The 22,710-nt window shown below is 44.4% G+C and overlaps 1 long non-coding RNA gene across 1 annotated transcript; it reads right to left on the reverse strand.

Moving 5' to 3' along the window:
* Positions 1-4,995: 4,995 nt before the first annotated feature.
* Positions 4,996-19,400, reverse strand: LOC103786947 (uncharacterized). Its single transcript, XR_004671302.4, has 3 exons — positions 17,202-19,400; positions 12,214-12,318; positions 4,996-8,228 (listed from the first exon to the last, which is right to left on the reverse strand). It is a non-coding gene; the product is annotated as an uncharacterized LOC103786947 (long non-coding RNA).
* Between the last annotated feature and the right edge of the window lie 3,310 nt (positions 19,401-22,710).

Genomic DNA, 22,710 nt, shown 5'->3' on the forward strand with positions numbered 1-22,710 from the left:
ATAACTCACTACCGCATTTAACTCCTGGGTTCGAGCAATCCTCCCACTTCAGCCTCCCAAGTAGTTGGGATGACAGGCGCATGCCACCACATCCTGCCAAGTTAATTTTTTTTGGTAGGGGTGGGTAGAGACAAGGGTCTTGCTTTCTTGTTCAGGCTGGCCTCCAACTCCTGGCCTCAAGTGATCCTCCTGCTTAGGTGTCTCAAAACACTAGGATTACAGGCATGAGCCACTGCGCTGGCCTCAACAAATATTTACTGACTATTATTTATGTCTCAAACACTGTTCTAGGCTTCAGAGAATTAGCAGTAAATAAGAAAACTCCTTACCACTATGTGAGGTCTTTTGAATGAGAACTAGATTCTAGCAAGAGGAGTGGGGGGCAGTCAACAATAAAGAAACGACTGTCTAATGATATAAGGTGGTGGTATGTGCTATAAAGAACAAAGCAGGTTGGGGGGATTTGGGAGTGACCGGAGAGAGGCAACTCTTCATAGACTGGCAGGGCGGCCTCTCAAAGAAGTGAAAGAGATTTTAAACAGAGATTCAAATGAAGGGAGGAATCAAATGAAGATAGGCAGGAAGAATTTTCCAAGCAGAAAGATCAAAGAAATGGCAAGTGGGAAGGTCTCCAGGCATGTGAGAGGAAGAGCAGGCAGGTCAGTGAGGGCGGAGCACAGAAGAGGGAAAAGCAAATACAAAGGCTCCGAGTCATGTTGAAGAGAAGACAAGAATGTCTACATGATGTCATGGAGGGGCCAGAAAAGGGTGACAAGAGATGACTTCAGAGAAGTGGCCAGGGACCAACCTTCATTCGTGGATTGTTGATTGTTTCATTCTTTAGTGCAAGAGGCACTGTGCTAGGATCTGGGAATGCAACCATGAACTGGCCATGCCTTCAAGGAGCTTAAACCCCTTCCAAGGGTCTCAGAAGACATCAAACGTGTCTTGATTTTTTTTATTTTTATTTTTTAAGACAGAATCTCACTCTGTTACCCAGGCTAGGGTGCAATGGCGTGGTCTCAGCTCACTGCAACCTCCGCCTCTCAGGTTTAAGCAATTCTCCTGCCTCAGCCCCCCAAGTAGCTGGGATTACAGGCACGTACCACCACACCTGGCTAATTTTTGTATTTTTAATAGAGATGGGGTTTCACTATGTTGGCCAGCCTGGTCTTGAACTCCTGACCTTGTGATCTGCCTGCCTCGGCCTCCCAAAGTGCTGAGATTACAGGTGTGAGACACCACACCTGGCCAAAAGACGTCAAACGTATCTTCTCTCGTCAATCTTTCTTTCCATGTCTCCATAGCTTGCCAACTCTCCTGCAGTCACACTTTTCTGGCCCATTGAGCTTTTGCTAAGGATGTTGGCTTTGCCTGGGTTTGCCCTTGTTATCACCTCACACAGCTAAATCTTCCTTAGCCTGTAAGATTCAGCTCAAGTGCAAGTTCCTTGAGGAAGTTTCTAATACCCCAGACTGCGAGAAGTCTCTACTGCTCTATGTCACTCACCCATTTATCTGTCCATCTGTCTATTCAGCCATCCTTCCATCCATCCATCACCTTCATTGATCTTTTCCCCTCCAGTCAGTAACAGGCCTGTCCTGGGTACCACTGATGCCACAGTGGACAAAATACAATCTTGCCTTTGAGTAAGTCAGAAAGCAATGGCAAAGTCAGACAAGAAAATGAACTTGAAATATAGGGAAATATTATAGTGAATTATTTTTTAACGGGCACTGCTGTTTGTTCAATGTCATATGGAGCACAATAAATAATAACGAAAAGTGAAATATCAAATCCTGACTTTAAGCATGGCTCCTGTTTTACAAATGGAGTTTGTAAATAATTTTTCAATGTATAGGATAGATATTAAATATTGGCTTATCAAAGATTTAATATACAGTCTAAATGGTAGAAATTCAACTGGACAATTTGCTATGATGACAACAGTAAAATAATTGTCTCATCTTCTCCTTTATGGCTTTCACTGACATAATGTAGTCAATTCCTCAAACAGTAAATTTCTTTTTCTTTTTCTTTTTCTTTTTTTTTTTTGAAACGGAGTTCTACTCTGTCATCCAGGCTAGAGTGCAGTGGCACGATCTCAGCTCACTGCAACCTCTGCCTCCCAGGTTCAAGTGATTTTCGTGCCTCAGCCTCCCGAGCAGCTGGGATCATAGGCACGTGCCACCACGCCGGCTAACTTTTGTGTTTTTAGTGGAGACGGGATTTGGCCATGTTGGCCAGGCTGGTCTCGAACTCCTGACCTCAAGTGATCCACCCACCTCGGCCTCCCAAAGTGCTGGGATTACAGGCGTGAGCCATCATGCCCAGCCCAAATAGTAAATTTCTATGTAGATAAAGTAATTAATCAAAAATTGGTATGAAACACTCTACCAACTAAAAATCTGTGGGAGAACCCTTCTCAAGGCATTTATATTATATAATTGTGGGGATAAGACTCAGAAATGAAAAAGTAATTTCATTTGTGAAATGCATTTTTAAAAAGGCAGTAGAGGATAAGAACCAAATGAATGGTATATAGGAAGTCAGTGATATGAACTCACAGAAGTATTGAGGAGGGAGGCTTTGAATTGGTCCTTTCGTGATGAACAAAATTCAGAGGATAAAGTAAGTGGAGGAAAAACTTCACATTGGGGAAATAATGAAAGCAAAGGCCTGATTGAGAGCTGGTGAAGGGCTGAAAATCATACAGAAGAGTGTGGAGTTCGTTGGAATTTATGAAGTTGGTGCTAAGTTGTCTTGTTTACCATTATCCCCAGCACCTAGCATATAGCTTGGCATAGCTATGTGTTGGATGAATGGATTTTTAAAAAATGAATGAATAAGCCATAGGGAGCTACTGCAGATTCTTATTTACAGTGACTTAAAGAAAATGGTGCTTATGGGAGATTAACCTGGCAGCAGTGATCATGATGAGCTGGACTGAATAGAGAAGACGGTGAAGAAAGGACCACCTCCTGGGAGGTCACATGAAGTATGGATATATGGATCTGCTCCAGGTGGTGCCTGCAGGTTTAAGAAACAGTTGAAGGAACACATAAGAGTCACCAACAGAGATGAGTGGTCAGGCAGAAAGAGGAGTCAAAGATGACTGGAAGAATGGCGGTGTGTTTATGGGGTCTATTGAGTTGTAAGAGAGGAGGGTGTTTCAGGAGGATTGCCATAGGAGAAGGTGACATTTAGGGGCAGGAAGAGGGAGGGCATGAAGGTGTGGAGTCCTTAGTCTAATTGCAGAGAGGAGCATCAGAGTCGTCTGCTCTTGTGGGCAAAGGCCTCACGTGAAACATTCAGGCTCCTAGTCCTCCGTCTTCTTGTAAGCTAAGTTAATTTCCTCTGCAATTCTGTAGCAATACAAACTCATTAAATAACCAAATCAGGAAAGTGTGTCTGTGAGGTAGTTCCATCATCTTTGATTTCTCCTTCGTTTTTCTGTGATCCTGCAGAAGAAGGCTATCTTTTGTTTTGTATGTTCTAAGTAGGGATGAGGGTTCTGCTTTGCTTGCTTCTGAACTGGAGAATGCTGTTGGGGAGGTCCCCAAAGGCAGCAGGAAAAGCCCTGGGGTGGAAAGTGATGCTTGCTGTCATTATTGTACCCGCTATTGTACCCACCCTGTGGGGAAGGCTATGCAGCCAATGAGTGGTCTAGTCAAAGCCTGGGCCTGCCTGTCTCTGGACCCCACATCTGTGGAGGGCTTTATAAAGGGTAAATTTCTGTCTGGACCAGCCAAGTGAAGACTTGCCGAAGGCAGGTGTATATTTAGAGGACTGCCTCCAGCTGTTTCCCTCCCACAGTGGTGTCTCTGTGGAAGTGCATCTGTTACATGCGGATCAAAGTCATCTTGCCATGCAGTTCATAGCATCCATGCTTTTGTCTTTATCAGAAACATAATAACGGCTTACAGAATTCTGATAGTGGTGGCAGCATCACCTGGACAGTCAGAAATAATGCACGTGAGAGATGAAGGGGGCTTATCCCTAGGTGATCACAGTGACAGTGGAAAAAGTGGATGTAGTAGCAATGGATGTTGCAATGGGACTGTTTCTTTTCTTTTCTTTTCTTTTCTTTCTTCTTCTTCTTCTTTTTTAAGACAGAGTCTCACTCTGTCACCCAGGCTGGAGTGCAGTAGCATGATCTCGGCTCACTGCAACCTCCGCCTCCTGGGTTCAAGTGATTCTCGTGCCTCAGCCTCCCGAGTAGCTGGGATTTCAGGCACATGCCACCATGCCCAGCTCATTTTTTTGTATTTTAGTAGAGACAGGGTTTCACCATGTTGACCAGGCTGGTCTCGAACTCCTGATCTCAAGTGATCCACCTGCCTCGGCCTCCCAAAGTGCTGGGATTACAGGCATGAGCAATAGGACTGTTTCTTGAATGGATGGGATTGGGTGGTGGTGATCATGGGGGAAGAGTAGGAAACTAGAGGACTCAAGAATGACTTCTAGGTATTTGCCCTGAAAAAAAACAGATGGATCATGGCGCCATCTATTAAGATGAAAAAGACTTAGGTAGGAGCCAGTTTGCGGGGAAAATAAAAAATTCTGTTTTGGAGATGTGAAGTTTGAGATGTCTATTACTCATAAGTGGAGTTTGCAAGTAGGCAGTCAGATATACATCTCAGGGGAGTTCAGGGCTGAAGATTCAAATTTGGGAGATGGATTTTTGTAAATCTCCCACCTCCTTCTCAGGCATTAGTTTAAGATAAGGAGAGGGTAGAACTGCTCCTTGACTTACCAGAAATGAGGAGCAGATGCTATTTGTTCACTTGTACTTTTGTCCATCCCTCAAATATTTATGGAGTACTTTCAGTGCTAGGTACTGTGCTGACTTTTATGGACTGGATGAGCAGATACAGGTACAGACACCGCTCTCATTGAGTTTGACATCCAGGGCTGTGCAGTAGAAAGTGAGCCTACTACGTAAGCTGAATTTTCTAATGGCCATGTTGAAAAGGTCAAAAGAAAGAGATGAAGTTAATTTTAATAATCTATTTTATTTAACCCAGTATATCAAAAATTAGTATCATTTCAACATGTAATCAATATAAAATTACTGAGATATTTTATGTTCTTTTTCTCATACTGTCTTCAAAATCTGTTGTGTCTCTTACACACAGCACATCTCAATTCAGACTTAGCCGCATTTCAAGTGCTCGATAGCCTGGATCTAGAGGATGCTGTAGAACTTGGCTCCCTGATGTCTAAACCCCTCCCTTCTCTCCTGCCCATTGGTGATCTCCAGACCCTCGGGGACTGTTGGGAGCTCCAGTGTGCTGTAAAATAGTGAGGTGTAAACCTTGGGCACACAGCCCCAGAGCAGAACCCCAGTCCACCTTGCCCAAAGTGCCAGCAATGGCAGCCTGATGATAGAGGTGCCATCATCACACAGATCAGTATCCAGCTGTTCCTAGCCACACCTGGATTAATTAGTGACCACTGGAAGATAACTGCTGTGTTTTAAAACTGAGAGCATTGCCACCATGTACCATGGTAAATATATTTGTTAACAAGATAAAAAAGAAATGTTTTTTAGTAAAAGCAACTTCAATCCTGGTGTCTCCCCCGACAACTCCCCTTGTCCTGTTTTCCTGGCACTGGGTGCTGACTACTAGGCAGCACTTCTTCTCTGAATCCCACCGCCTGGGCACAGGAGAGATCAGAATGTGTTTGGTGAATGAACGAGCTCAAGAATGGGAGGCTTACTCTGTGACTTGCGGGAGGAGAATGTGTGGGATTTTTGACATTGGTTCCTTCTTCAGATGACAGATACAGACAATGACGAATGCTCTCTCTTCTTATCAGGAGAGCTCAACATGGGCGTTTCTTTCTGTAACAAGTATGCATCATGGCTGGCTGGCTCCTCCCCATAACAAGCAGTTTAAAGGTGAACGAAAATGGATCTTGACGACAGCAGCTTTTGGAAGCCTAGGCGCGGCACAGAAGGTCAGACAGGAATGGCTTGTCTTCCACTGCAACATGGGGCTTCATCGGAAGCACCGCTGCTGAGGAACAACCACCTCCTCCCGACCATCGCAAGCTGCCCAGGCAGACATGCTCATAGCAGTGTCCATTTCCCTGCCTAACTTTCCACCAGAAGATTCCTCCATGTCTACGGGCGGACCCAGGCCGATCTTGGAATGCATGTTTAAGTTTGTCTGACCTTTCTATCTTTTGCCTTCCTCTTCACTAGAGAACCTGAGCACTAGGTTGTCCTGTATTATTTATTTTATCTTATTCTTTTTTTTTTTTTTTTTTTTTTGAATCAGGGCCTTGCTCTGTCACTGAGGCTGAAATGCAATGGTGTGGTCATAGCTCACTCCTCGGCTCAAGTCATCCTCCAGCCTCAGCCTCTAGAGTAGCTGGTATTACAAATGTGCAGCACCACAGCCAGCTAATTTCTTTTCTTTCTTTCTTTCTTTTTTTTTTTTTGTAGAGATGGGAGTCTTGCTGTATTGCCTACGTTGGTCTCCAACTCCTGGGCTCAAGTGATCCTCTTGCCTCAGCCTCCCAAAGTGCTGGGATCACAGGTGTGAGCCACCACATCTGGGTAGATTCTTCTTCAGGTTCCTGAGCCTGGAGAGATGGCCTGCAGGGGCATCTGCTGCAAAGGAATGAGATAAGCTGTGATAATCTGGGTCCTCCAAGAAGCAGAAGCCATAGATTTTATCAGGGAGCTGGAAAAAAGTGGGATGACCATTAGACTGCAGTGCAAGTCTGACTCCAAATGAAGGAGAGGAAAGGTTGTATGGAGGCCTCCTTGGCTCTAGGGAAAGTTCAGCAAGGCAGAAGAGACGTGTTGAGACAACATTCTAGGCAGAGGAGCCCCATGTCTCTCAGGAAGGGGCCTGCCTAGTGCCCCTGCCATGCCCCATCATGGGTGGGGAGCAGCCCGTGGAAAGGGGGGCCTCAGCACAGGCCAGGATGGATTCAGAGCATGGAGTGGCAGCTGGTGCCCTGGGCCAGATGTGCTCCCAGCTGGAGGCACTTTCTCACAACCGCTGTGTAGGCCTGGGTCCACGTTGTTTCATGAGGAAAAGCCATGCGGGTGCTGCCTGGCACATATGTAGAGCAAGTGCCATATGACAGGTGGAAGGTGCCCTGGAATTGGCATCAATGTCCCAGGTCAAGTCCCTGATCCGTCATTTATTATTAGTTCATGATCTTAGGTGAGTCACTAAACCTCTCAGAGCCTTGGTTTCTTGATCTTAAAACAATACCTGTCTTACAGTATGGTTGTAGAGTGAAACTAGCTCTTGTGAGAAAGAGTGCTTTGTATAATGTTGACACAAATGCACACGTGGTAACAAAAGCAACAAAGCACAACTATTAAAGACCAATGACAGGAGCTCTGGAATTTTGCTATAAGCAGTCTGTGGCAATGATAGAGATTTGTCTGTCTCTGTGGTTATACTTGCACGAAACTGCACACCATGCCAGTATACAAATTCCACAGTGTCTCAGTCACTTAGCAGATGTCAGTTGTCTTGACTGTTCTGGGCAGGTATTTATAAAAATAAAAAAAAAAAGCATTTCAGAAAACCCTATTTTTTTTTAAACAAAAGATGGCTATTCCGCAGCTGCTGAATAATTCAAAGTCAGCAGTAATTCATAGTGAGTCAGCGGTAGCTTCTTACTGCTTCCCACTGCTTTTTCTCCTTTTCTGCTTGTAAGATGAAGACACTGGCGATGAAAGGGCCGAGATGTTTTAGTTCCCGGAAGTCCCTTGGTCTTTTTTTTTTTTTTTTTCTTTTGAGATGGAGTCTCTCTCTGTCTCCCAGACTGGAGTGCAGTGGTGCAATCTTGGCTCACCACAACCTCCACCCCCGGTGTTCAAGCAATTCTCCTGCCTCAGCCTCCCAAGTAGCTGGGATTATGGGCACGTGTCACCACACCCGGCTAATTTTGTATTTTCAGTAGAGACGGGGTTTCTCCATGTTGGTCAGGCTGGTCTCGAACTCCTGACCTCAAGTGATCCACCCGCCTCGGCCTCCCAAAGTGCTGGGATTACAGGCGTGAGCCACCATGCCTGGCCGCTCGAGTTTTGTGCTAGCGAAATATTGAGATCTGTAGGCTGTGGAGCAACCTGTTAGCGATGATGGGTGAGTTCACAGGCAGAGGCAGTGGCTCCAAGGCCTCATCCAGAGACCCAGATCCCAGGGCAGTGTCACTCATTTTGTCAACGATTCTAGGGGATGGGGAGACAGGAGCTGGAAAAATAAACCGGAAAGACTTCATGGGTTTATTTCTAAATAGATGAAGGTTACAGAACAAGGTAAATTTTATGCAGGAAAAAACGGTGGCAGTAGATGATCTAGTGTTAGAATCTCAGCATGGCCCTGGGGCTGGGAGCAAATGAAATTAGACGTGGGATTGGCGGGAACCGGGTAGCCAAGGGTGGAGGCCTAACCAGAGTTGAGTGAGTCACACCATTAACAATGACCAGCTGTGAAGAAGCAGATCACCCCACCTGAGGACAGCCCCGAAGGAAGACGTGCTTTTACCACCACCCAAGGATGAAAGCAGTGATTTCTCCTTCAAATCCAGCCCCAAAGCTGTGGCTCTCCTCACCAGTTTTCCTTTCCTTCTGGCCATGCAACTTCTTCTGCTCCATGGCCAGTTCAGAGGACACATGACTCCAGCAGGAGGGGACAAACCAGTCACCATTCAGGAGCCTGACTAAACCAGGGCTTCTGACACTGTGGGCCTCAGACTACCCACATCAGCACCACGTGGGCAGCTTGTTAAGGAGGCGACTGCATCAGCCCACCCAGATCTGCCCGTTCAGAATGTCTAGAAGGGGACTCCAGAACCTGTGTGCCCCTCCCGCATCTTCCTCAAGGCATTCTTTTGCACACAAACATGTAAGAATCACCGGGCGCGGTGGCTCGCACCTGTAATCCCAGCACTTTGGGAGTCCGAGGAGAGCGGATCATGAGGTCAGCAGTTTGAGACCAGCCTGGCCAACATGATGAAACCCCATCTCTACTAAAAATATAAAAATCAGCTGGGCGTGGTGGCCCATGCCCGTAATCCTAGCTACTCGGGAGGCTGAGGCAGAAAAATGGCTTGAACCTGGGAGGCAGAGGTTGCAGTGAGCTGAGATCCCGCCACTGCATTCCAGCCTGGGCAACAAGAGCAAAACTCCGTCTCAAAAAAAAAAAAAAAAAAATTGTGAGACTCAATTAAATGATCTCTAAGCTGCCAGATCAAAAACACTGTGACTTCAGAATCCCAGTTTGAGAAAAATGATCTTATTTCTCAGTAATTTATAATTTTAAAGGTTTAATCTTCTTTCTCCCCTAAGTATTCTCTCTCCATCTTTAAGTCCCAACAAATTATTTATAAAATAATGTATGGGCTGGGTGCAGTAGCTCACACCTGTAATCCCAGCACTTTGGGAGGCCAAGATGGGTGGATCACCTGAGGTCAGGAGTTCGAGACCAGCCTGGCCAACATGAAGAAACTCCATCTCTACTAAAAATACAAAAATTAGCTGGGTGTGGTGGCATGTGCCTGTAGTCCCAGCTACTCGGGAGGCTGAGGCAGGAGAATCACTTGAACCCAGGAGTCAGAGGTTGCAGTGAGCAGAGATTGCGTCATTGCACTCCAGCCTGGGGGACAAGAGTGAGACTTCGACTCAAAAATAATAATAATAATAATAATAATAATAATGATGATGATGTGTGAAGTTTATTATGTGCAAAAACCTATGTTTTGCATGGAAGAAAAATATATGAGGCACCCTGCCCTTAAGGTACTTCTAGGCTAGAAGAGGAGCTGAAAAGGTGTGCAACCAACTTTGCCGCAAGGCAGGGCTGATAATCCCAGGGCTGATAATCCAGGAAGCTTCCCTTCCGGGTTAGTTGATAAATATCCTAAATCTCAATCCTGGCAATAAGTACTGTATAAATGATAGAATCAAAGGTCTCCAGGATTTCAGAAGAGGGAGATAGGAAAGCCGACGGGGGCAGTGAGAGAAGCTTCAGAGAGGAAGCAGCATTTGAGAGAGGCCTTTAAGGATAAGTCGTATTTCAGTAGGCAGAAAACATTCTGGAAGAGATGGCATGAGAAAGCCATAGTGGTGGGGAATTGCAAAGTGTACTGCAGAACAGGGGAAAGCTCATTTTGGCGTGAGTGGAGAGGGATTTCACTGGAAAGCTGGGATGGTGTATCAGTTATCAGTTGCTGCATAATACACCACTCCAAAATCTAAAGGCTTAAAACAACAATAGTCATTTCTTTTGCTCGTGGATCTACAGCTTGTCTGTGTTCCACCCTGTCAGCTTAATGGGACCTGGAAAGACCGCTTTCAAAGTGGCTCCCTCACATGGCTGGGAAGTTGGAGGGAGCTGTCTGTTCCTTTTGTGGGCTTCTCTATGGCTTGAACTTCCTCACAGCAGTTTGATTTCAAGAGAGCCAGGTGAAAGCTGTATTGCCACTTATGACGTAGCTTTTGGAGTCATAGTATCACTTCTGCTGCGGTCACAAGACGACATCCAAATTCAAAGAGAGGGAGCAAAGTGTCCTCTCAGTGGAGGAGCGTCAGAGTCATCATAGGAAGAGAATGTGGGAAGGGAGGTATTATTGTAGCCAATTTTGGAAAATAAAACTCTTAACGCATGAAATACACAAAAACTCTCATCAGGCATTAAATAATAATATAAATTTTTAAAAAAAAACACAAATTTCATTATATATCACAATAACCCTTCAAATAGGCAAAGCAAATATTATTTGTATTTTGCAAATAAAGGAACACAACTGAGAATTGGAGTAGAAAGGTGGATTTGCAATGAATTTAACGAAGTTTTCACTTTTAGAGGCCCTCACTAGCACTGACACCTTCTTCCGAGGCCCCAGAGGGGACCCAGAATTGTGTTCACGTGGTCATATGTTTCGTAAATGTTCAGAGGTAAAGTATCTTTACTACAACTAGTTAAGTCTGCTGTACCTTCACTTCAGCCTCCCTTCCATCACATCCCCTTGTGTCAGGTGTTAATGGGCATCTTGGAGACCCAGTTAAGGGGAAATTGAGTTATAGCTATATTTAGTTTTGGTGGAGTAGGTTATAATGATGTGGTTTTCAGTAACTTCAACATATGGTTAAGTTATTACTGGGCACCCCAGTGTAGAAATGACTTTCAGGAATGCTCCTATGGCTTAGTGACTAACTCAAACAGCATTGTGACACTAAAGTCCAGGACCAGAGGCCATACTGTGGTATGACTGTATCTTCTAGTACCCAGAATTCGCATGAAAATATATGGGTAGTGGAGAAAAACAAGGTTTGAAAAGTACATCGCCAGAAGCTAGTCTGTGGAGAATTCTTCCAATCAGATATAAAATTACAAGGACAATACCTTTGTGTATAGTTCTGGCTTTTAAAATCTTTTGAATGTTTCACATATTCAAAGAACAAACATAAAATGAATAAGGTCCGGCAAGATTACAGGATTAAAAGCAATGTACAAATATTAATTGTATTGTATACAGTAGCAATGAGCAAACCAAAAATGAAATTAAGAAAGTAATTTCACTTAAGATAAAAATTCTAAAATACTTAGAAGTAAATTTAACAAAGATGTACAAAACTTATACTGTGAAAACTACAAAGCTTTGTTGAAATAAATCAAAGAAGAAACCAAATAAATGTAAAAACAGTCTATGTTCATGGATTGGAAGATTTAAAATTCTCAAGATGTCAGTATTAACATAACAAGATGTATGTTATACTTTAGTTTTTAAAAAATGGCCAAAAACATGGTGGGATAGTTGAATATGATTCATCCTTCCCAGACCCACATGACCTGAACACTGTGATGCGTTATAATGGCAGGGAGAGGAATTTTGGATTCAACCTGATCTGAATTGGAACCCTGGCTTTATTATTTACTAATGTATGTCTTTCCTCATTTTTTCTTGATGTTGCCGGTTCTGATTTTCTTCATTTGCTCAATAAGGATGATAAATAGCTACTCGTCAGGGTTGCTGTGGGGATCAGATATGATACAAGTAAAGGGCTGGCACTACTGGTTTCCTAAACCCAACTCCCTTCCATCTTGCCCACGTCCCATGCAGGTATTGGAAAACCCAAGCGTTGACTCTCCAGACCAGCCTCGCACCTAAGAACGCCGTGGGATGCAGTTTCAGACAGTGAGAAATCTGCTGGGGATGCCTGGGAAAGGGACATACCTGACAGGTGCCGCTCCACGGCCTTCTTGCTGCCTTGAATTGGGACATGAGCCTGAGTCGCAGCAGCCGTCTTGTGACTGAGAGGTGGCAAGCAGGAGGAAGAGGCTAAGAGAATAGAGACACTGTTGAGCTGCTGAAGCACGGCAAGCGTCCACTTCTCTATGCTTCTTGCTATTTGACTGTTAAGCTAGTGCAAGTTACTCTTCTGGTCAGAATGAATTCATAACTGAAACATGCTTTAAAGTATGACTATTATTATTAAATGCAGCATAAGCTTTCCATAGCTGCTACATGATCACACCCACTGCTGTCTCAGACTGACCAGTGGCCAACTAAACATGACAGCAAGTACTGTTGCCAGCCTCTGCCTTCTTGTACTTGTGGAGTTTGTTTAAATCTAAATTCAGGACTCACCCTGTTAAATTTTATCTCCTTAGCTTGTCCCCTTCTTTTCAGAGATTTGCAATTCAAATTAGTATTATAACCTCGATTGATATATGGCTGTGGACCAGTCAGGAATCATTGAATCATCCCCCACTTTGGAAAGCATAAGAGCCTGTAATTGCACCTTATATCAACCCTGTCCTAAGCCCTCCCCGTCACATGCGTCAACATCTCTTTTCTCTCAGAAAGACCTCATCTTATTTGAGGTGATATTTGAGTACATAGTTCCTTTTAGGGTACTGGGGACCTTTTTGGTGGTAGGGTGGAGAGTGTGCACCACAGAGACTAGTCGCCAAGAGTCCCTGCAGTCAAGTCTGTGTATCCTGTGCTGGTGAAGGGTGGATGGGCTTTATGCAAATCTCTGCTTGGCTGCAGAATCTCCCAGTGAGATGAGCAAGGGTGCTTTGAAGTCAGTGTTGAAACCCCAGAAGAGCAGGAAATGATGCTGTTCCTGCCCAAAGGCAGAATGAAATGCAAGGAAAGGAGAAAAACATTATGACATAAGTATTAAGAAAGATGCTGTTTATGGGAACTCTGAAAGACTGGAATTCAGAGCCGCTACCAATTAAGAAAGTTAATGATGACTTGCAGCAGGTTTGCAGAAAGTGAAAGGAAGGTGAGGCTATTTAATTGCCACCATAATAGAAGAACTTGTAGAAAATAGGAATGGGATCACAATCATTATTAACTCATAAAAAATTTATAGGGTGCCATTTCTAATACGACACTGTGCAGGGATACTGCAGTCTAGCGTTACCTCCAGTTTAGACAGGCTGAAATACATACAGTTTCTCATCTGTATGAGATAAGGTGATATAAAATGAAGCTGATCGGGCTAGTTTATTGGATAAAACCAACAACGAAGGGAAATAAGTAACTATTTATACAACATGGTAACTATCTACATTGTTCATTAGCAGATGATGTTTGTAACTGGAGATGAAATGCATTAAGCATGTTTGGGAAAGGAATAAATGGGATGTAACCATGGAAGTCCCATGCTTAACCAGGGTGGGGAGGGGGGCAGGGATATAGAGAACTTCAACTAGACAGGCCTGGTGGAGAAAGTGTGTGTCTAAGAATTACTTGCAAAGTGAGCTGTGTCAGGGAGCATCCTGGTGCATGCTCCAAGATATGTTGGATAACAGTTGAGTACAACTCATGATGGAATTACAAAACTCCAAGATACTGTTGGGTAGTTGGGTAACAGTTGAGCGTAACCATGATGGAAGAGATGAAGAGACTTTTTGAATGTGTTTGAGAGGAGTGAAATGAATCCTACAGTGATAATAATAATAATTGCTATTATTTTTTCAGACACTTGTGAAACCAGAAAAAAATAAATTAGGTGAAAGAATCTTCATTCCTGGTGACACCTTAGAAGAAGAAACAGACAATCTTGGATGGATTTGTTAAAGATCAGAGGATCCATAATGTCATGCAAAATGGTGGGATTGGGGGCAAACAGATCAAGTTGATGAGTGGGGTTAGCAACAGTGAGACCTGAAAGAGAAAACAAGTTAACAGAAGCCAGACTAAGTGCAGGACTCACCTGCACCCTAAGAGGGTGCAGGCTCAGGAACCAGTCCATGAGGAGTTGCACCATAGTAAGGGGTAGAGATGAACTGAAGCTCGCTCAGGATTATCAGCGGTATTGGCCTCTCCAAGAACTAAAAATAACCTCCTTCTTTGTCTTGCTGTTACTTCCAAGCCACAGCCGAGTTCTCTCTCTATACTTACACCTCAGATGAATGGGCAGTGCCTGTGGCTGTGGCCAGTGTCTTTTATTCCCACCTGGTTCCTCCCAGTCTGTGTTCCATGTTGTCACTGCCCCAAGTGCACAAGCCTTTTCCTAGTCCTCAATCTTTTCTCCCCACAGCAGCCCTGGGCACAGTAGACCTCCCTAGGCTTTTGAGGAACCTCTTCCTGTTACCTGACTGCTGTGGTCTACGTGACCATCTTACCTCTGCATTTTCCTTGTGTCTGTCACTGACTCTCTCCCGTGTGCCGCTCCCCAACTGTGGGTGCCCCAGATGTGTCAATCCTCATTCTCCGATCTTCTCTCTTTATGCTAGATTCTAATTCACCTTTATTCATCTATACTCCCAGAGTCAAGTTTTGATGATGTATATATAACCATATGGCATATATCTCTATCTATCTATCTATCTATCTATCTATCTATCTATCTATCTATCTATGCCATCTCATTTCATGTCTTCAGGAAATATCTGTTAGCTGTTTTTCTCCAGATTATCATCCTTAAGTGCTGTTGTGGTAGCAGTGGTGGTGGTAGTAGCAGTAGTAACAGCAACAACCTCTATCATATAGTAAATGCTAACTATATCTCAGGTGCTTTAGTAAAATCTCATTTAAGCCTTTCAATGTTATACATTGATATTGCTGTCGAACACATTTTATAGAGGAGGAAACAATCTCAGCAGGTTTAACGGTGGTTCCCAGTCACACAGCTAACACAGAACACGGCCTTGAACTCAGATTTTGTCTGACTAAAGTTTGTCATCCTATTTCTGTGCTAAAGCTTCTACAGCAGTCCCTGTTGCTTACCAAGTGAGGCCCAGCATCCTCACGGACCATCCTGGATCTCCGTAACGTAGCTCCACTGATCTGCTCCAGTGACTGCCTTCTGCTCCCAGAGTGGCACCTCCTTAACCACCCTCACCTTCCTACGCAGTGAATGAAGTGCAGACATGAATCCTGAGTCTGCCATTTAGTACTTCTCTAAAACTGACTTCTTGTATTTGTAAAATACCTGCCTCGCAATCTCAGGATTTCTGTGAGCATCGTATATAATGAGTGCAAAGGGCCCGGCATAGTGCAAGGGACATGATAGGTGCATAACGAATAGGACCCACTGAGGCTGTTACTCATATTTCTGCTCTTGTGCCTTTGTTCGTGTTATTCTCTACATATGAAATGTTTGTACTTCCTATTGCTCTGGCCTGACAGTCCTTAAGGGCTAAATTCCATCCTTACTAAATGTTTCCTTGGCTCTAACACACATTGATCTCTCCCCTCCCCAATTCTGAATGCACTTTCTTTTTTCTTTTTTTTCTTTTTTTTTTTTGAGACAGAGTCTCGCTCTGTCGCCCAGCCTGGAGTGCAGTGGCGCAATCTCGGCTCACTGCAAGCTCCGCCTCCTGGGTTCATGCCATTCTCCTGCCTCAGCCTCCCGAGTAGCTAGCTGGGACTACAGGCGCCCACCACCATGCCCAGCTAATTTTTTGCATTTTTAGTAGAGACGGGGTTTCACCGTGTTAGCCAGGATGGTCTCGATCTCCTGACCTCGTGATCTGCCCGCCTCGGCCTCCCAAAGTGCTGGGATTACAGGCATGAGCCACCGTGCCCGGCCCTCTGAATGCACTTTCTATATACACCAGGTGGCTGGTGTTATCTACTGTCTTATTCTTGAATGGCTTCGGGTAAGCGAGCCTCATAAGTTACTGGTGAGCTTGCTTGTATTGCTTCTGTGCTCCTCTCAAAGCTACTGGTACACTGTACCAAAGTGATTTGTTCATTGATTGATGGAGAAATGTAAACATTGGGACAAATCAGAGAGAAAAAAGGGCAAATTGGACATTATCTTGTTCGATTTCAGTTGGCAGTCAATGGTTTGTGTTCAAATTATCCTACAGAGGCTTGAACCAGGAGGGGAGGTTCAGAAAACAGATGGTGGGAAAGAGAACAGATCTCTGTATTATGGAGCTTTGACTTTAAAATTATTTCTCTTAAAGAAGAGACAGACCCAAAAGGAAAGATCTGAGATAAATTTCCAGGGACCAGTAAGACAGAAGTACCACTAAATATGAAGAGGCAGTGGGCTGGGAATAATGAGAGAAGACCCAGGCAATCATGCCTGTAAGTTACGATAAAGAAAACAGGAAGCACATTTCGACAGAAAAACCATACTTTACATTAAAGAAGTGAGACTGTGTCTGTTGCAAGAGTGAGAGGGAAAGCCCGCAACGACCTCAGGGACCCAGTGAATTAGCTCACGGGAAGCCCAGGGCCTCTTTTGCTAGCTGCTAATGAAGGGAATTAGATAACCATGTTATTTTGAAAGAAAACAGATTATGTTTATTGAATGATCTAAAAGAAGCGAAAAGGGCTAGGTAAAGATGCCATGTTTTGGATTCTGATGTTGGGTCACACCAGGGCGCCCATTCTTCTGTATTCACGAAATGCCCAAATAGGGAGAGGTCTTGCCAGGTGCGTGAACTCGCCACTGTGGCTGAGCAACAAAGGTACATTGAAAGGAAGCGTGTGTGTTTGTGGCTTTGAGCCCCTTTTCCTATTCTGCTGAAGATTAGGAAATTATAGGTTATACTGCTTGAAATGAAGACAGAGTAAATGGTAGGAGGGTTGTAAATCACCTGCGAAGCACCGTCTTTGACCATGCCATATAGAAAGGCTACCCAAAACACTCCAGTCTCTAATTTGTTGAACTTAAAGAATAAGAGGGATATGTCAGTCAGGGCCTGCTAACTGCTGTATCAGACAACCCCAGATCCCTAACGACTTACCTCACAGTCATCAGGGACTAGACAAGCGACCTTCCACACGATAATTCAGAGATAATGCTCCTTTCCTGTAGTTCTCCAGTCCTCAGCACAGGGTCTCAAGATCATCTAGCATCGGCCAGTCAGCAAATGTCGGAAGAGGAAAGACAGCTTCCTTAGTCCCTAAGAGACAGCATCTCGTTTTCACTACATTCCACTGGTGAGAACTACTCATATGGCCACACCTAGACGCAGCGGTGACTGCAAAGTTAATTTGATTGTGTTTCCAGGAAAAGGAGATAGGCTTGGTGAGTCAGTCTCTCTAGAGGAAAATATGGAACTGGGTTGGATTAAAAAAAAATCCAGGCCGGGCGCGGTGGCTCATGCCTGTAATCCCAGCACTTCGGGAGGCCAAGGCGGGTGGATCACCAGAGGTCAGGAGTTCGAGACCAGCGTGGCCAACATGGTAAAACTCCGTCTTGATTAAAAATTAAAAAAAAAAAAAATTAGCCGGGTGTGGTGGTGGGCGCCTGTAATCCCAGCTACTCAGGAGACTGAGGCAGGAGAATAGCTTGAACCCGGGAGGCGGAGGTTGTAGTGAGCTGAGACTGCACCACTGCACTCCAGCCTGGGTGACAGAGTGAGACTCCGTCTCAAAAAAAAAAAAAAAATTCAGGTAATGATTTATATGTTTCTATCAAGCAATATGCCTATAAACATGGAATGATTGAATTTTCAGTTTCAAATACATGTTTTTGGGTTGTGAAGACTCAAAAAGCTTGTGGGTCTCTTTGTTTTTGTCAAAGTATATGAATAAACGAGGATTGCAGAAGTTTACTTGTGGAATGAATGCATTAGTAAATTAATGAAGCTTTCTCCTGTACTGAAAGAAGAGTATAAGGTCATGACTCATGGTCATGAGGTAGGAAATAATTCTGCTCACCAAGAAACAAGGACATTTTAAATATCTAAAAAAGCAGAAATGAGAAAGGAAGCATGAAAAATAATCATTTAGCCAACAGTTACAGCACCTACTGACAGACAGAAAGTACAGGGCATTGACATAGTTTAAATCCAGTGACTTCCGTTTTTCCTAATAGAATCAGAGTGATAATGCATTTTAAAGGTTATTTTTATTATTTCATGTCTCCAAACCATTTTCAGAGGGAAATTATCATGGCTGTCACAACAGTAGCTTAATACACAAGGCTGATGGTATTTTACAAAAGTGTCACAAGTGGATTTTAAAATTAAAAAAAAAAAAGGGGGCTGAGTGCAGTGGCTCATGCCTGTAATCCCAGCACTTTGGGAGGCTGAGTCGGGCGGATCACCTGAGGCCACGAGTTCGAGACCAGCCTGGACAACATGGTGAAACCCCGTCTCTACTAAAAATACAAAAATTATCCAGGTGTGGTGGTGCGCGCCTGTAATCCCAGCTACTCTGGAGGCTGAGGCAGGGGAATCACTTGAACCCTGGAGGCAGAGGTTGCAGTGAACTGAGATTGCACCACTATACTCCAGCCTGGGTGACAGAGGGAGACTCCATCTCAAAAATAAAAAATAATAAATAAGGTTAAAAAAAAGATCAGTATGATATAGCTTATATGAATAGAAAAGATGATTCTCGAACAATAGCATGAGGCATATGAGTTGAAAATAAAGACTAGAGGTCTTCACCTACAGCAGAGAAAATTTTCACTCTCCCCCACCCCCCAGAAGACAGACAGACCTACCCCAAAATTAAAATGACATTAGCCCCATAAGCATGTTTCCCTCCTCAGGTAACAAAGAAGATACCTCAGTTCTAAATCCACACAGTTTTAAAGATGTCATATATTTAATGCTCTTTTTTTTTTCTTTTTTTTTTGAGATGGAGTCTTGCTCTGTCACCCAGGCTGGAGTGCAGTGGCGCGATCTTGTCTCATTGCAACCTCTGCCTCCCGGGTTCAAGCAATTCTCTGCCTCAGCCTCCCGAGTAGCTGGGATTACAGGTGCCCGCCACCACATCCAGCTAATTTTTGAATTTTTAGTAGAGACGGGGTTTCACCATCTTGGCCAGTCTGGTCTTGAACTCCTGACCTCGTGATTCACCTGCCTTGGCCTCCCAAAGTGCTAGGATTACAGGCGTGAGCCACCATGCCCGGCCTAATGCTCATTCTAACTAGAAGGAAGTAGAGCCTCAGAACAGTAAAATGATTTGCCACATGTCACAGTTGCAATAAACAGTTCAAGTCCACTCCATAAAGAGATACTAGCAATCCTACGGTTTGTCGAAAGCCAGGCTTCTCAGATAACAAAATATTCTAGGTTCTTTGACAAAATGGGTGATGGGAAGTAAGGAGGAGGGCCTAGTTTCTGAAGCTGCAGGTCATGTAAGGAGCTTGCCCTCAGGCTGGCAAGGCCTAGGAGCGGGGGGGTGCAGGCGGCCTTCAAGTGCCTGGGGGCCAAGAGGAAGTGCTGCTGTCCCCTGAAATCTTTTTATGGGAGGAACTGACACTGTGGGTCTGTTCAAGTCCCCAAAATGGGGACAGGCTGGGGGCTGAGGACACAGACTCAAGGCCCCTCACTGGCAGTCATGGCCAGGCCAAGGAGCCCAGCTCAGGGCTGCTGGCTTATTCTCAAGCCCCCCAGGGATGTGAAGAGGGGTGCAGAGACTCACGTTTTGCACCCACGGAGTCCAGGACTGGGGTGTTAGAAGTGGGGTAGATTTAGTGGACACAGCAGATCAAGTGCATGTGAAGAGCGCCGCAGCAGCTCTGCATCTCCCAAAGGTCCCAGCTGGTCCTCTGAAGACCTGGGATCACAACTCCACATCATCACCTTGGGGTCCCAAAGGTCCCAGCTTGTCCTCTGAAGACCTGGGATCACAACTCCACATTGTCACCTTGGAGTTGTAGACCCCGGCAAGTTGTTTGTACTCATGACGGTGCAGCTCCTTTCTTTGAAAGGGGGGAATAAGACAGCTGATCAGTAGGCCAGACCTCAGTGAGCTCACTGTGTGCAAAGTTCACACCTGGAGCAGATGGCAGAGTTGCTGGAGGCTCAAAGGCTCTGAGGCACGTGGAAGTGGCTTCAGGGCAGGGCAAGAGAGGCTGTTACACTTTCCAGTCACCTCCTCTCTGGCACCAGCAACCCATTCTTCCAGATTTTTCCTCACAGTTCCATTATACATTTTCTCCCCATATGATAAAGTGTTGGGTTAGACTGAGGCCATTAAGAAAGGGCTACCTACCTAGATAATATCATAACCTCTATCTATTTAAGTAAAATGTTACTGAAATGTTACTAACAGTCAACATTATTGAATCTTTCATCAGTTGCCAGGTTCTATGATAGATGCTCTTTTTTTACCTTCATTACCCCTCCTTCGGTAACCCCACAACCTGGTGTCTATGACTAGCACCAGTTTACAAATGGGGACATTGAGACGCACAGAGGTTACAACCATCAAACGGTGGAATTGGGACTTGAACTCAGGAAGCCTGAGCTTTATAACCTCCAAACTACATAGCCTTCCTTAGAGAAAACTACTAGATCATGAACAAGTCAGAACAGAGAGTAGAGAAGAAATTTTCCATGGAAGAGCTGATAATTGGAGATTTTGGGGAGAGGGAGATGAAAAGAATTGAAATGGAGAAGAAAAATCCGTTTTTGTGGGGGAAAATATAGAAAGTAAGATTTGTCTTGGAATGAGATTAAAATGAAACCATCAGAGCTGGTTTTATTTATTCATCATATACTCATAAATTAAACATCCATTCATTAGCTAAAATTAAACATCCTATCAGCCTTGAGGGGACTCACAGTCCAAAAACCAGATGTTCCTACACTTCCAAAATCTAGTTCAATGATGAGAGAGGTTTCTGACAGAGAGGGAGTGGAAGTTACTGCCTAAAATAGATCCCTAGGCCAAGGGATATAGAAGAATAACAGTAGCCAAAGATGCCAGGGACCATCGTGTGGATCCCTTTCATCTCATACTCCTGGGGCTCAGGCTGCCAGAGATGAGAGAGAGCTGTGGGGTCTGAGGGATTCCTCCTATCTCCGCACAGAGGAGGTGGGGCGTGGGGCGGTGTCCCTTTGCAGCCATGATCAAGGAAGCAGAGTTTCATTCATCTGGGTCAGACTGCCTCTCCTAATATTAGCCAAGATCAGACAAGAATGAACAAAAACTCAGGGTCAATTAGTTGGGTATGGAGAGGAAATGTAGAAATGAGGCCACTGGGGACTTTTTGCATTGCAAAGCCCTGAAATTCTCGGTTTTGCTATGTTGCAAGAGGAGCCCCAAATTAGCAACGATTTCTTGGAGGAAAGGTGCTCAGCCCTTTCATTTATTAACCTCTGCCTGATATTTTCAGACAGCTTTTCGAATCTCTAGAAGGGTTATGGCCTGGTATAAGCAGAGGAGGGGTCAAGACAGTTATCCAAGAGCTATTGCAGGACTATTGTTAAAAGAATAAAAATCCGGGAGGCTGAGGCAGGAGAATGGCGTGAACCTGGGAAGCGGAGCTTGCAGTGAGCCGAGATCGCGCCACTGCACTCCAGCCTGGGCGACAGAGCGAGACTCCGTCTCAAAAAAAAAAAAAAAAAAAAAAAGAATAAAAATCCTAGCACCAAAAAAAGAGAAGCTCTGGATCTTTGGAACACCGATGTAAACACCCACTGGGTGGAATGAGGGGGATTGACAGATCACTAGAGTCCGGATGCCTCTGGAAGCCAGAAAGCCCAAAGCATAGTCGGGAGACAGCAGGATGGCGGACTGAGCAGGCGCCACTCTCTTGCTCCGTAAGTTCCGATCCTCCTGCATCCCTCCCTCATCATCATCGGACCTGGTCCTCTCTGTATTGATGAGGTGTGTGCTCACGGCATAAGCCCAGGAAGAGGAAAATTAACAGTCATCTCAGGCCAACATTGATTTCATAATTGCCTCCCTTCTTCCATTTATATTTTCCCCATACATAAAAATACAATGCCCATTGGAAAGATTTGGAAAATATATAAAGGGGCAAAAAAGAAAGAATCTTCTTATAACCCCAGTGTCCGTTGCCCCCTCCACTAGAGCAAGGGGCTGTTTGTCTTGTTGACCAAGCTCTGTCCCCAGAACCAGAAGAGTAACTGGCACAAGTAGGGGCTCAATAGAATTATGTTTTTTCAATGAATCAATGAATCAATGAATACTCTGAGATTACATCTTAATATCTCATTACACATTGTCCTATATCTCAAAGCATGTGTTTTTAAAAAAATCACGTACACGGTTTTTTTCTACGCATTTTCTATTGTGGTAAAATATACTAACATAAAAGTTACCATTTTAGCCACTTTCAAGTGTAAATTCAGTGGCAGTGTTTCTTCACAATGTGGTTCAACCATTACCACATCCAGTTCCAGAACTTTTTCTGGAAAAAGAAACTGAAACTCTGTACCCACCAGAGAATAATTCTCCATTGGTGCTTCCCCCCAGCCCCTGATAACCTCTATTCTACTTGCTGTCTCTAATAATTCGCCTATTCTAGGTAACTCCTATAAGTGG

The sequence above is a fragment of the Pan paniscus genome, chromosome 3 (genome assembly GCF_029289425.2).
Source record: "Pan paniscus chromosome 3, NHGRI_mPanPan1-v2.0_pri, whole genome shotgun sequence".
In the NCBI taxonomy this organism is placed as follows: Eukaryota; Metazoa; Chordata; class Mammalia; order Primates; family Hominidae; genus Pan; species Pan paniscus.